The sequence below is a fragment of the Oryctolagus cuniculus genome, chromosome 2 (genome assembly GCF_964237555.1).
Source record: "Oryctolagus cuniculus chromosome 2, mOryCun1.1, whole genome shotgun sequence".
NCBI classification, from domain to species: Eukaryota; Metazoa; Chordata; class Mammalia; order Lagomorpha; family Leporidae; genus Oryctolagus; species Oryctolagus cuniculus.
Window position 1 is genome coordinate 197840960 of NC_091433.1, and position 15345 is coordinate 197856304.

Below are 15345 nucleotides of genomic sequence, written 5' to 3' on the forward strand. Positions count from 1 at the left end.
TTAGTCTTTTTTTTTTTTTTAAGATATGTCATTTATTTAAAAGGCAGAGTTAGAGAGACAGGGAGAGATCTTCCATCCCCTGGTTCACTCTCCAAATGGCTACAACAGCCAGGGCTGGGCCAAGTTGAAGCTGGGAGCTTTATCTGATTCTCAGATGTGGGTTCAGGGACCCAAACACCCGGACTATTCTCCACTGCTTTCCCAAGCGCATTAGCAGGGAGCTGGATCAGAGCGGAGCAGCCAAGACTGAACCTGTGCCCATATAGGATGCCAGCACTGCAGGTGGCAGCTCAACCTGTTAAACTATAATGCTGGCCCCAAGTTTCTTTAGTCTTAACTGCACAATAAATAAGTAAACAATACTAATGTGGTTGGATTAGCTAGTCTCAATAGGAATATCACCTGTATTATTTGACTTTTCAGTATACTTTGTCAACTCTTTTGTGTATTATTGATAGACTCCTGACTTATCACGCTGTGTGTCAGTCAGCCTCAGACAGTGTTCTCTTGTGATGCACAGAGTTTCACTCAATTTGGGCTGGTAGCAGTTCCTTTAAGGTTAGTTCCCCTGTTCTAGCCATCCCCCTTAATCATTGAACATCTTTTTGCTCACAAGAATGTTCCAGGTTCATTTTGTATTTTTTTGACTCAGATGTGAATGAGGCGTTGCTTTACAAGCCCTGACTCTTTTTACTGAGAAAAAAAAAGACATTATTAAAGACCAAAATCTTAGCCATGAGGTGTATCCATTTCAGTGTAGAAAAGCTGAAAAAATGGGATTTTTAAAAGTAATTTTATCATATAAAAATACAAGTTCACATTGATAGTCTCAATCCAGTTCTGACAGGACAGTGTTCCTTGGGAATCTTTGATTCTATATTTATGTGTTCTTTTCTCCTATAATAAAAATCATGGCTCCTGGGCCTGGCACTGTGGCACAGTAGGTTAAGCCACCACCACATCACCAGCAACCCATATGAGTATCAGTTTGTGTCCGGGCTGCTCTGCTTCCAATCTAGCTCCCTATTAATGCATCTGGGCAAGCAATAGAAGATATCCCAGGTACTTGATCCCCTGCCATCCACATGTGGGACCCAGATGGAGCTCCTGGCTTCATGCTGGCCCACCCACCTTGGCTATTGCGACCATTTGGGAAGTGAATCAGCAGATGGAGGATGTCTCTCTCTGTCTTTCTTGCTCTTGCTCCCACTCTGCCTTTGTCTCTGGTCTCTCCCTTTCCCTCTGTTACTTAGCCTTACAAATAAATAAATAAATCCTTTAAAAAGCATGATTCCTAAACATATAAACATAATTACTTTCTTGTTTACATGACAATGTGAGACAACAAATTCAAAATAGCAATTCAATATTAATTTATACCCTACAATTACTTAAAATTCAAAATTTTCTGGTTGAATTTGTAGTACTCCATTTGGTGGTTACAAGAGTTTTTACCCAAACCCTGTCTGGTGTAGGCATTTAGACTTTATCTAAGTCACATCCAGTGTTTTGTAAATATAAACAATGTTTCAATGAGTGAATTCACACTTTGGAGAATACCCTAAGGATAAATTTCTGGACTTGGAATTTTAGCATCAAAAGGCAAAGGCATACATGATTCTGTTATATATTGCCACTTTCCCCTGAAAAAGGACTGTGCATTTCCCCACAGTATCAACAGAATGTGTCATACTTTTATTTTAACATTCACTTTACTTGAGAGAGAGAGAAAGAGATCTTCCATCTACTAGTTTACTCCTCACATACCTGCCATAGGGTGAGCCAGGCTGAAGACAGGAGGATGGAATTCAATCCAGGTCTCCCATGGGGATGGCAGGGACCCAAGTACCTGCTATCTCCCAGGATTAGCAGGAAGCTGGAATTGGAAACAGAACCTGGACTCCAACCCAGGATGCAGGCTAAATGCTGCTGTGCTAAATGCCTGCTCCAAATGGGTTATCCGTCTTAATTTTTGCCAATCTGATGAGTGAAAATGGGACCTCAGTATAATTTAATTTACATTCTCTAATTATGAATTAAGTTGAACATCTTTTCCTGTGTTTTGCATGTCTAAGGGTCATTTTATATATTTTTTAAAACAAATCAGTTTTATTTAAGAATGTTCAACATTGATAATTCTTAATAAAAAGCATCCAAGGGTTAGGTGTAGCAGATAAAGCTGTCACCTGCAGTGCCGGCAGCCCATATGGGCACTGTTTCAAGTACCGGCTGCTCCACTTATGATCCAGCTCTGCTACAGCCTGGGAAAACAGTAGGATGGTTCAGGTCCTTGGGCCCCTGCACCCATGTGGGAGACCTAGAGGAAGCTCCTGGCTTCAGATTGGTGCAGCTTCAGCCATTGCGGCCAACAGGGAGTGAACCAGAGGATGGAAGACCTCTCTCTCTCTCTCCCTCTCTCCCTCTCTCCCTCCCTCCCTCTCCTCCTCTCACTGTGTAACTCTGGCTTTCAAATAAATAAATAAATCTTTAAAAAAATAAGCATCCAATTACAGGACACGAAACTGCAGCAAACAACATTCTTGTGTGTAGCCCAAACAGATGCTGGCACATCCACAGCTCTGTGAGAAGCCTGAGCTCACTAGTGAACTCTGCTTCCAAACACCCATGCAAGGCACAGCACAAGCTCAGCCTGTGTCCTCACCCCAGTAGCTTCAGTTCACATCACCTCACCTATGGCTCAGGAACAGAGAACACACCCCATGCAGCCCTCACAGCTTGACAAAGGAACAGGGGCCATGCAAGTCTCCTTCACTTAACACATTCAGCTGTCATGGATTATCTAACAAAATTTTAAAGCCTTGCAACAGATGTGCATGTCCTTTGAATGCAAAAAAAATTTGTACATTATTTGCTATCATTGCTCTGTGCATGCTCTCTCACCAAAGCCACAAGATTGAGAGACACATCACTGAGTTAAGAAATATCCATAATGCACCAAGTCTGAAAGGACTCCGTGAAATCAAGAGTTGCGTATAAAAATGGGACACCCCTGTGAAAGACGCAGCCTGTGTAGTGTGATGACTATTGTTTTATGCCTTTGGTGAATGTTCTGGTCCTATCTTTAGACCTTTTTTCCCATCAAGTGTTTTTCCTCCCTCTCCACAGCATTCTAAGTTATCTGATGACAGGGCACTTTTCAAAATTCATGATTATGACCTAATGTCTCTGAATTTTTTTTAACTTTTATTTAATGAATATAGATTTCCAAAGTACAGCTTATGGATTACAATGGCTTCCCCCCCATAACGTCCCTCCCACCCGCAACCCTCCCCTCTCCCACTCCCTCTCCCCTTCCATTCACATCAAGATTTATTTTTGATTCTCTTTATATACAGAAGATCAGTTTAGCATACATTAAGTAAAGATTTCAACAGTTTGCTCCCACACAGAAACATAAAGTGAAAAATAATAGATGATTTTTTAAATGATGATGAAATCAGATCAGACCTATTGTCATGTTTAATCCCAGTGAGAGTCAAGTTGGGAATTGATAATTTCTTCTTTTTTTTTTTTTTTTTACAGAAGATCAGTTTAGTATACATTAAGTAAAGCTTTCAACAGTTCGCACCCCCATAGAAACACAAAGTGAAATATACTGTTTGAGTACTCGTTATAGCATTAAGTCTCAATGTACAGCACGCTAAGGAGAGAGATCCTACATGAGGAGTAAGTGCACAGTGACTCCTGTTGTTGACTTTACAAATTGACACTCATGTTTATGGCCTCAGTAATCTCCCCATGCTCCAGTCATGAGTTTCCAAGGCTATGGAAGCCCCTTGAGTTCTCCGACTCTTATCTTGTTTAGACAAGGTCATAGTCAAAGTGGAGGTTCTCTCCTCCCTTCAGAGAAAGGTATCTCCTTCTTTGAAGACCTGTTCTTTCCACTGGGATCTCACTCACAGAGATCTTTCATTTAGGGTTGTTGTTGTTGTTGTTGTTTGTTTTTTGTTTTTTTTTTTTTTGTTTGTTTGTTTGTTTTTGCCAGAGTGTCTTGGCTTTCCATGCCTGAAATACTCTCATGGACTTTTCAGCCAGATCGGAATGCCTTTAGGGCTGATTCTGAGGCCAGAGTGCTGTTTAGGACATCCACCATTCTATATTTCTTTAAGATTTATTTATTTGTTTGAAAGTCAGCATTATAGGGGCCAGTGCTGTGGCCCCATGAGTAAAGCCACCGTCTGTAGTGCCAGCATCCCATATGGGTACCTATTTGAATCCCAACTGCTCCACTTCTGATCCAGCTCTCTGCTATGGCCTGGGAAAGCAGTAGAAAATGGCCCAAGTCCTTGGGCCCCTACACCTACATGGGAAACCCAACAAAAGCTCTTGGTTCCTGGCTTTGAATTGGTGCGCTCTGACCATTGCAGCCAATTGGGGAGTAAGCTAGCAGATGGAAAACCTCTCTCTCTCTGCCTCTTCTTCTTTCTCTGTGTAACTCTTTCAAATAAATAAATCTTTAAAGGAAGGAAGGAAGGAAGGAAGGAAGTCAGCCAGTATTACACAGAGAGAGACAGAGAGATCTTCCATCTGCCAGTTCACTCACCAGATGGCCACAATGGCTGGGGCTAGGCCCGACCGAAGCCAGGAAAATGTAGCTCCATCAAGGTCTCCCATGTGGGTGGCAGGGGCCCAAGCACTTGGGCCATCTTCCCCTGCTTTCCCAGGTGCATTAGAAGGAAACGAGGTACAGACTGGAGTGATTGGATTAAGATGGCAGAGTAGGGAGGGAGCTTGCTGCTCTAGTCTAGAAGAAAGTTTTAAAAGTAGAAAGAGGCAGTCTCAGGGAAGAGATAGGGAGAAAACAGCAGAAGAAACTATGCAAATTGGAGTGACACAGTGGACCTATGTGGAGGGTGAGAACACACAACTCAGGACCCCAGCAGCTGAGAGTCTCTGCACCAGCGTTGGAGAATGAGGTGAGACCGGACTACAGCAGCCCAAGCCACTGGCAAAAAAGCTGTAGGAAGTGTCTGGAGTGAATCTGGCTTAGAGCCCCGTGGGGGATAGGGTACCTACTAGAGGAAAAAAACAAAAGTGGGGGACACATGTTTTCTCTCCCTGATCACCCTGCAATGGCACCCTGTAACAAGCGGATAGAGAACAGGTGCCATTTTGGACATATGTAACAGCTACACCAGCTTGTATCCATGCCCAGCAACCAGCCAAGTGGATACTCCTGAGTCTGGTGGGGAGAATAGACAGGGGGCCGGGTGACTGTGGGAGGCTTGTGTGCCAGGACTGTGAAAACATTGAGGCTGCATCGGAGGACTCAGGGTGTGGCTGAGACATTGGGCAGTCACTGTGGGTGGCTCCACACAATCAGGGCTCCCTGGCTACCTGGTGAGAGACATTGCTGGGGAATCTGAGCTGCTCCTGAGGCCTGAACAGATCCTTTGTGTGGTCCTTGTGGCAGAGTGGGCAAATAATATACTCACTGGGGCTAGCGTCCAGGCATTGGTAACCTTCGAGGACAGGAGCTCTGCTGAGTCTATACTGACAGACAGGAACAAACCTCCCCTCTGATTAAAAAAAAAAAAAAAAAAAGATTTACCAAGCCAAACCTGGGTGTGTTGCCTCAGACATGCCCTTCACCCTGGAGCACTGAACAGAACTTCTTGGCCAGCCCCACTACATGCCTCTAGGTATTCCCTGAAAGCAGAGACTCCACTAATCCACACAGACATGGTCCAAAGATAAAAGACACCACAGTGAAAAAACAAAGAAACCAATGAGTATCTCCACAAATGCCAAATAACAAATGCACAAATTCAAGAAACAAGAATAAGGAAGACAACATGATGCCCCCAAAAGAACACAACACTTCAATATTAGATTGTGAAGATGATGAGATGGAAGAAATGCCAGAAATGGAATTCAAAAAATTTATCATAGGATTACTTAGAAGTAATCAGAAGCAAATGCATGAGCTAATGAAATCTGTACATGACTTGAACGAAAATTTCTCCCACGAAATTGAGAGCTTAAAGATAAATCAAAATGAAATCTTGGAAATTAAGAATTAAATAGAACAAACAAAAATGCAGTGGAAATCCTTAACAACAGAATCAGTGAAGCAGAAGAAAGAATATCCAACTTAGAAGACAGAACAGGAAATTATACAGTCAAAACAAAAACAACAAGAAGAAATTAGAAAACTAAAAAACACTGTTAGTAATTTAGAGGATACTATCTAACAACCCAACATATGGGTTCTAGGAGTTTCTGAAGACAGGGAAAGAGAGAAAGGATTAGATGGCCTTTTTAATGAAATAATAACAGAAAACTTCCCTAATTTGGAGAAATAAAGGGACATCCAAGTACAGGAAGCACACAGAACTCCTAATAGACATGACCAGAAAAGATCTTCACCACAACACATTATAATCAAACTCTCCATGGTAAAACATAAAGAAAATATTCTAAAATGTACATGAGAGAACACCAGATTACTTTCGGAGGATCTCCAATTAAACCCACAGTGGAATTCTCATCAGAAACTCTAGAAGCTAGGAGAGAATGGCGAGATACATTCTAAGTCTTAAGAGAAAAGAACGGTCAACCCAGAATACCATACCCTGCAAAGCTCTCATTTATGAATGAAGGTGAAATAAAGACCTTCCATGACAAACAGAAATTGAAAGAATTTGTCAACACCCATCTAGCCCTGCAGAAGACGCTTAAGGATGTGCTGCACACAGAAACACAGAAACATGGTCATCACTATGAAAGAAAGTAAACAGGGGCCGACGCTGTGGTGCAGTGTGGTGGAATGAGAAAGCCATGCCAAGATGGCCACCAGCAACAGAAACTGCCTGGCAACAGGCTGTGATTGGATGGCTTCGGAAACCACATGACAATGGAGCCTGCCTGGCAACAGGCTGTGATTGGTTAGGGCATAGACCACCCCTTGACCAGATTGGCTGCCTTGGCTATTTAAGCTGCTGTACCAACTGAAATAAACAAGTCTGCGGGCTGCTCACCTCTGGCCTGCTTTCATCTGACTCCGGGGTCTGTGTGGTGACTCTATACCTCTTGCGCCCATCGTGCTCCTCCTCTTAGAACAAATCCCCTCAACATTGCAGCAGGTTAATGTCCTGGCCTGAAGCACCAGCATCCCATATGGGCGCCGGTTCAAGCCCCAGCTGCTCCACTTCCAATCCAGCTCTCTGCTATGGCCTGGGAATACAGTAGAGGATGGCCCAAGTCCTTGGGCCCCTGTACCTGTGTGGGAGACATGGAGGAAGCTCCTGGCTCCTGGCTTCGGATCAGCACAGCTCCAGCCATTGTGGCCAACTGGGGAGTGAACCATCGGATGGAAGACCTCTCTCTCTCTGCCTCTCTCTGTAACTCTGACTTTCAAATAAATAAAAATAAATCTCTAAAAAAAAGAAAGTAAACAAAGAAAAAATAGGAATATTTATGGAAAAATGGCAGGGCAAAGTTGTTATTTATCAATAGTCACCTTGAATGTAAATGGCCTCAACTCTCCACTTAAAAGAGACTGCCTGAATGGATTAAAAAATAAAACCTATCTATTTTCTGACTACAAGAAACACATCTCACTAACAAAGATGCATGCAGACTGAAAGTGAAAGGATGGAAAAAGATATTCCATGTTAACAGATACCAAAATAGAGCTGGTGTAGCCATCCTAATACTAGACAAAATAGACTTTAACACAAAAACTGTAAAAAGGGACAAAGAAGGACACTATGTAATGATTAAGGGATCAATTAAACAGGACAGTGTTACTATTATAAATGTATTTGCACCTAATTACAGGGCACCTGGCTATTGAAAAGAAATGTTAAGGGATCTAAAGGGAGATAGACTCAAATACAATAGTCATGGGGGACTGTAATACCCCACTTTCAGCAATGGACAGATCAACAACACAGAAAATCAGCAAGGAAACAGCAGAGTTCATTGACACTACAGGCAAAATAGACCTAGTAGATACCTACAGAGCGTCTACCCTACGGCCACAGCATACACATTCTTCTCAGCAGTGAATGGAACTTTCTCTAGGATTGACCACATGCTAGGCCATAAAGCAAGTCTCAGCAAATTCAAAAAATCAATCATACCGTGCATCTTCTTGGAACACAATGCAATGAAGCTGGATGTCAGCAACTCAGGAATCTCCAGAACATAAGCAAACACATGGAGACTGAACAACATGCTCCCAAATGAAGAGTGGGTCATAGAAGAAATCAAAAGAGAAATAAAAAAAGTCTGGAAACAAATGAAGATGACAATAGAACATATCAAAAAGTATGGGATACAGCAAAAGCAGTGTTAACAGGAAAGTTTCTAGTAATTGGTGCCCACATCAAGAAATTGGAAAGGCACCAAATAAATGAGTTATCAATGCATCTCAAGGATCTAGCAAAACAAGAACTTATCAAACCCAAAACTAGTAGGAGAAAAGAAATATTTAAAATCAGAGACTAAACAAAATTGAATAAAAAATACAAAAGATCAGCAAAATTGGCCCAATTAACCAAATAAAGGAGAGAGAAGACCCCAATCAATAAAATTAGAGATGGAAAAGGAAATTAACAACTGACACCACATAAATAAAATAAAAAGAATCATCAGAAATGTCTATAAAGAGCTGTATGCCAACAAACTGGGAAACCTAGAAAAAAATGGATAGACTCCTGAACACATACAACCTACCTAAATTGAGCCATGAAGACATAGAAAACCTAAACAAACAACAAATGCTGGCAGGATGTGGGGTGAAAGGTGCTCTAATCCACTGCTGGTGGGAATGTAAACTGGTAAAACCACTGTGGAAGAAAGTGTGGAGATATCTCAGCAATCTGAGTATAGCCCCACCATATGACCCAGCTGTCCCACTCCTGGGAATTTACCCAGGGGAAATGAAATCAGCAAATAAAAGAGTTAGCTACACCCCTATGTTTATTGCAGCTCAATTCACAATAGTTAAGACATGGAATCAACCTAAATGCCCATCAACCAAAGACTGGATAAAGAAATTATGGGATATGTACTCTATGGAACACCACACAGTGGTAAAAAAATAAAATGAAATCCATCATTTGCAACAAAATGGACCAATCTGGAAAACATCATACTTAGTGAAATAAGCTAGTCGCAAAGGAACAAATACCATATGTTCTCCCTGATCTGTGATAACTAATAGAGCACCTAAAGGAAAATTTGTAGGAGTGAAATTGACACTTTGAGAAGCAATGACCTGAACAGCCCTTGTCTTGACTGTTGAGGAACAATTTTTTTTCTCTTCTTTATACTATTTGTTGAACTCTTAACACAAAGTTAATCATATGTGTATAAAGTGAATTGAAAATAGATCTCAGTAAAAAAAATAAGAGTAGGAGGAGGAAGTTTGTAAAGCTGTATAGTTCTGCATACATTCCTATGGACTTATTTCTAAGGGTACAGTTTAAAAACTTTCCATGGGACCCCAAATCCCATTAAGATGGGTGATAAAAATGCCATCTTAAGTGTTAAAATGACATCAAATGTTAAAGTGATCATATAGATAGGATAAAGTGTTAAAGGGATCATATAAATAAAATCAAGTGTTTGATAATAATAATAGAATTAAAAAAGAATATTCCAACATGGAAAGAATCACTATATTCCTAAAGTTTTATTTATGAAGTTTGTACTCATTAAATAAAAAGTTTCTTTAGGGGAAAAATTAGATGTACCAAGTTCTCTAGCCAGGGATCAGAGCAAAGCTCACTGATCCATACAATGGTTGACTCCATTTTCTTGATGATAGACTAAACCACTGTTCTAGCCATCCATAATCCATACAGCACAGGGAAGTCTACAAATTGAGTGGTTAGCAGAAGCCTCTTGGCCCTTTGAGGCCATAAGGATGAACTGTAGTGAACTGGAAAGTCTATTTTCATCCTAGCCATTCAAGTCCACTTTTGACATGCTGGCATTCATCACAAGGATTTGGAAATTATGGGAAGAGGTTTGCCATGGCCAGGCCAGGACTCTGGCATCTTAGGACAACTGAAAACAGACCACTTGGTTCCCGGGACCCTTGTGCATTTGCAGTGCTTGTTTTTGCTGCAAGAGAAGTGCCATGGGGAAGAAATCAGGCCACGTCACCCACTGAGCATGTCAGTCCACTTCCCACTGGGCACTCACAGAAGGAAAGCCTTCTGCGAGGAATGGGAGGCAGGCCTGTCTTACCCTCTGGACACCTACATTCTAATCCTAGGCTGCCCCACTACACTCGGAGCCTTAACATCACAGTTCAGTTCTTGTACTTCTGAACTTTTACATTAGTAGTTAGGGAACATTAAGAAGGGGAGCTGAAATGTAGACAATGATTCCTTTTTATTACACATGAAAAGGGCAGTGGAGCCAAAGATTAACTACCACAAGCTTTGTGAACTGGAATGCCAAAGCCTTCTTTTCTGTTTTCACAGAAACTGATGGAAGAAGCAGTAAGAAAATGGGCATGCATCTGTGGTGATACACTTACGCAATTAGGTGCTTAATTGTGCTCTGTAAGTTGCATGTATGAAGGTAGTAATCATTTGCTTAACATTCTTCTGTGTTTTTTTCATCTAATTATTCTACAAATTAAATTTCAAACTTGATGTAGGGATGTTACTCAAAGCAAGTTGAATATGTGTTCATTATCTATGTAATACTGACAATCTGGAAAAAAGCACTTACGACGATCACTATATTTCGTAAATATATAAATGAGTCTAATTTCTCATGAAAAAGTTTTAAATAACCAAAGTTGGAGCTCCTATTTACTAAAACAATTAAAATTAATCAAAGCATTTTAAAAAAAGAAGGAAACTAGATCAGAAAAGGAGCAGCTGGGACCGAAACCAATGCTCATATGGGATGCTGGCACCACAGAAGGCAGCTTAACCCTCTGTGTCATGATGCCAGCCCCTTTTACCATTATTTTTACAGAACAAACTTAACTTCTGATTGGGTCAGGTTATCCAACTTTTGGGATTCTTAACTTCATCTTCCTACTAGTTAAATAATCTCTAAAAGAACCTCCAATGCCCATGTACAAACCACAAACAGCCTGGGATCTGTGGTCAATGCAGCTGTTGATTCAATAGTTCTGGGATAGGATGGGTATGGTGGCACAGCACACTAAGCCACCTTCGAGATGCCCACATTCCATATCAGAGTGCTGGTTCCAGTTCCTGCTACTCTGCTTCTGACCTAACTTCCTGTTAAAACACCTGAGAAGGCAGCAGGTAATGGCCCAACTATCTAGGTTCCCACCATCCATGTGGGAGACCTGGATTGACTTCTGGGTTCCTAGTTCAGCCTGGTCTAGCCCTCACTGTTGCAGACATTTGAGGAGTGAACCAGCAGATGTAAGATTGTGTGTGTATGTGTATGCATGTATCTCCTTCTCTGTAACTATTTCAAATTAAATAAATAAATATATCTATTTTTTTAAGATTTATTTATTTACTTGAAGGTCAGAGAGGAGAGGCAGAGAGAGGTCTTCCATCTGATGGTTCACTCCCCAATTGGCCGCAATGGCCGGAACTGTGCTGATCCGAAGCCAGGAGCCAGGAGCTTCTTCTGGGTCTCCCATGCGGATGCAGGGGCCCAAGGACTTGGGCCATCTTCTACTGCTTTCCCAGGCCATAGCAGAGAGCTGGATCAGAAGTGGAGCAGCCGGCTCTCAAACTGGCGCCCATATGGGATGCCGGCACTGCAGGCCTGGGTGTTAACTCAATATGCCACAGCGCCAGCCCCAATAAATCTTTGTGTTTTTTTTTTTGTTTGTTTTTGTTTTGTTTTGTTTTTTTAACAGGCAGAGTGGACAGTGAGAGAGAGAGACAGAGAAAGGTCTTCCTTTTCCGTTGGTTCACCCCACAATGGCTGCTGCGGCTGGCGCACCGCGCTGAACCGAAGCCAGGAGCCAGATGCTTCTCCTGGTCTCCCATGCTGGGGCAGGGCCCAAGGACTTGGGCCATCCTCCACTGCACTCCCAGGCCACAGCAGAGAGCTGGACTGGAAAAGGAGCAACCGGGACAGAATCCAGTGCCCCGACCGGGACTAGAACCCGGTGTGCCGGCGCCACAGGCAGAGGATTAGCCTATTGAGCTGCAGCGCCAGCCCCCAATAAATCTTAAAAATAAGTTCTGGCTGGGTTCATTCCTGCAGCTATAACAAACTCCCATAGACTGGGTGCCTTCTAAACCACAGGTTTTCATTCCTAACCCTTCTAGAGTCTGGAAGCCCAAGATTGCAGGCACCTGATTCAGTTTCCTTGTTTGCAATGTGTTTCTGCTGTGTCACTTATCAATTTGGGCCTCTTTTATGAGGGCACTGACCTCTCCACGCCCCAACTACCTCACAAAGGCACCACTTCTCAATGCCATCAATTGCCAGGTAGCAATTACATATGCATTTTGAGGGAGCACAAGCAATCAACCTGCAGCTAAGCCCAAAAGTTTTCATTTCTAACTCACTCTTCAGTGATACTGATGACTGGTCCAGGTACAAAACTCTGGACCCTTAAGAAGGGTCTTGTGTTGGGGATATGAAATCACAGCACCTGTGATACACAGAACCCAGAGGTCACACAGCTGAGAGAGCCCACAGCTTCAAAGTCATCCTTTCCCCCTTCAAATCTTAATGTGAACAGTAACTGATGGGTGAGAGCTCATGACAAGTCCTTGCATGCAGGATGGATTTATGGGCCTGTCTGATCAAGAATTTACGGGCTGAATTTAACAGAAGGTCCTTTAGCTCTCCTCCATTTACAGCAGACAGAGTTTTTATTATTGCTATCTATTGGCCACTGTAAGGGAAATGAATGTGCAAGTCTGTAATGAAGGTGAAAAGCCTGGGTTAGCTTAAACCAAAACGAGGCCATTGGCCTGTTTGCAAGACTTCAAGGTCTTTTTCCTGTGCAATAGTTCATGATCTTTAGACATCAGTGACCTTCAGGTGGTTGGAAGGTAACAACATTTAAAATAGAGAAATCTTTAAACTTTTGACTTTTATCATGAACTGACCATTTGCTCATCTTCAATACATTTATCAGAAGCACCACATTCTTACCATTAATTTTCAAGAGCTAGGTGCAAGATGAAAACGATGTGACACTGAAAATGTGCTGGAGCAGCAGGCAATGTTGGAGGCACTACACAGACTGTCTTAGTTGATATTCATGGCCACAGTGTGCACTGTCACTGTCTCCATTTTTCACAGAACAGAGACTACAGATTTATAGTGCCAGTAAATTGCAGACTTGGAATTTGAAGTCAATGCACGAGCACGTCACAGCTCAGTGACAGAAGGAGACAGGTGAGAAATGGTTCACACAAACCTGCGTTTTCATCATTCAGTTCTCCAGGGGCTCCACATTAACCCCTCTGGTGGACCTCAACAACCCTGCAGCTTTAGCACACCGGACAGACACTTCATCCCTGCTTTGCCAGTGAGGAAACTGAAGTCTGGAATGGTTGAGTCGGTCATTTGATAACACCTTCTGAAAAGAGAACCAGGTGTCAGATTCACTAACCTTGTGCTCATCCACAGCTCATCTTTAGGACACATCACTTAAATGGATTAACAGAAGTACATTGTCCCTGGAAGACTGCAGTTAAACTATCATCACACAGTAATTTATCATTCTTAGGACTGCAAGGGGGGTATTTCCCACCACTACCTGTCCAGATGGACTGGAAAGGTTTCCCACATCCAGCAAATTCCTGGGTTGGTGCGCATATGAAAGGATAGGAGACACTGACAGTCTAAGCACATTTGATATCCAGGGTGGGTTATTTTAACATCTTGCTTGTTCTATGCAACAAAAGTATTTTCAGTTATAATCATGTAATGGTAAGTATCATCATTTTCCTTAATTCACTCCTTGGTTTAAAAACCAACAATTATGTTTAAAAAGAATATATTTCAGGGGCTGGCACCGTGGCTCATTTGGTTAATCCTCCACCTGTGGCGCCGGCATTCCATATGGGCCCTGGGTTCTAGTCCCAGTTGCTCCTCTTCCAGTCCAGCTCTCTGCTGTGGCCCGGGAAGGCAGTGGAGGATGTCCCAAGTGCTTGGGCCCCTGCACCCACATGGGAGAGCAGAAGAAAGCACCTGGCTTCTGGCTTCGGATCGGCGCAGCGCGCCGGCCACCGTAGCCATTTAGGGAGTGAACCAATGGAAGAAAGACCTTTCTCACTGTTTCTTTCAAATTAAGCCATTGTCCACATTCACAAAGATAATGTATAAGCTAGAATCTGCACATTAACAAAAATGCTTCACCTTGTCTTTCTCACTGCTTTTCACTCCTTTTTTTTACACACCTAACATCACAGAAAGAAATTAAATAATGCAAGTTCTTTTTCTTTCCTGTATATGTTTTTTCAAATCTGTATGTGAACTTAGGGAACATATATGTGCTCAGCAGCCTCACGTGATCAGAGACAATCATATAAGTGGCTTGAAGGAGGTGTTGTATCCCCTCATTGGTATCTACTTGCTTTTAGTCCTTTGAGAATGGATTAGTTTTTGCCCAGTGTAAGTCAGAGTGTAGGATAGATCTTCAGGAAGAGTAACCAATGAAATTCCAGAAGGTAATTCCCGCCCGCCACCCCGCCACCTATGGGGAGCAGGAGCGCCCTGTGGTCAAGCAGCCCCGCCAGCCACCCGGCAGAGAAGCAAGTCCTGAGTGGGCCTGACCCCGAGCAGCCAAGGGTCCTGAGGGCCGCCCCGGCCAGTCTGCTTCGCAGGCGCCCACGCAGGAGACAGAGGCCCTCGCGGCCGGCTCCTAAGTACTGCTGCTTCCTAGGACGTGCAGGGCGGATAGCAGCGGGAGGAGGGGTGACAGCGACAGGCCGCGCCAAGGCGCGTCGGCAAAGTGGACCCCAATGCCCGCGTCTGCCGGTGGCCTTCTCCTCAGCACGTGCCACCTCCTTCGCGGCCTCAGCCACCTCGGCACCACTGGGAGCCTCTTCTGGCCTCGGCGCCGGGTCCTCACCCCGCACGCCGACTGCCAGGTGGGGCCTCCGCGGCACCCAGGGAGCACCGCCCGCGGGAACACAGGCGGCGGGCGCCCGCGCAGGCCGACTGCCGACTCCCGCCTCCGCCGTCGCGCGCTGCCCTGGCTCGAGCCCCTGCCCGCCAGGGCCCCAGCCCCCAGCTTCGGCCTGTCTCTGTTCTCGCCCTCAAACATAAATTGAGAAACAAGCAAAAGCGACATTCGTCCAGGGAGAAACACCAATCTGCACACCCCTCTTTAGGTCCGGCCCCGGGAGCGCCCACAGCACCGTCAGGCCCCGCCCCGGGGCCCGCCCCTGCTTG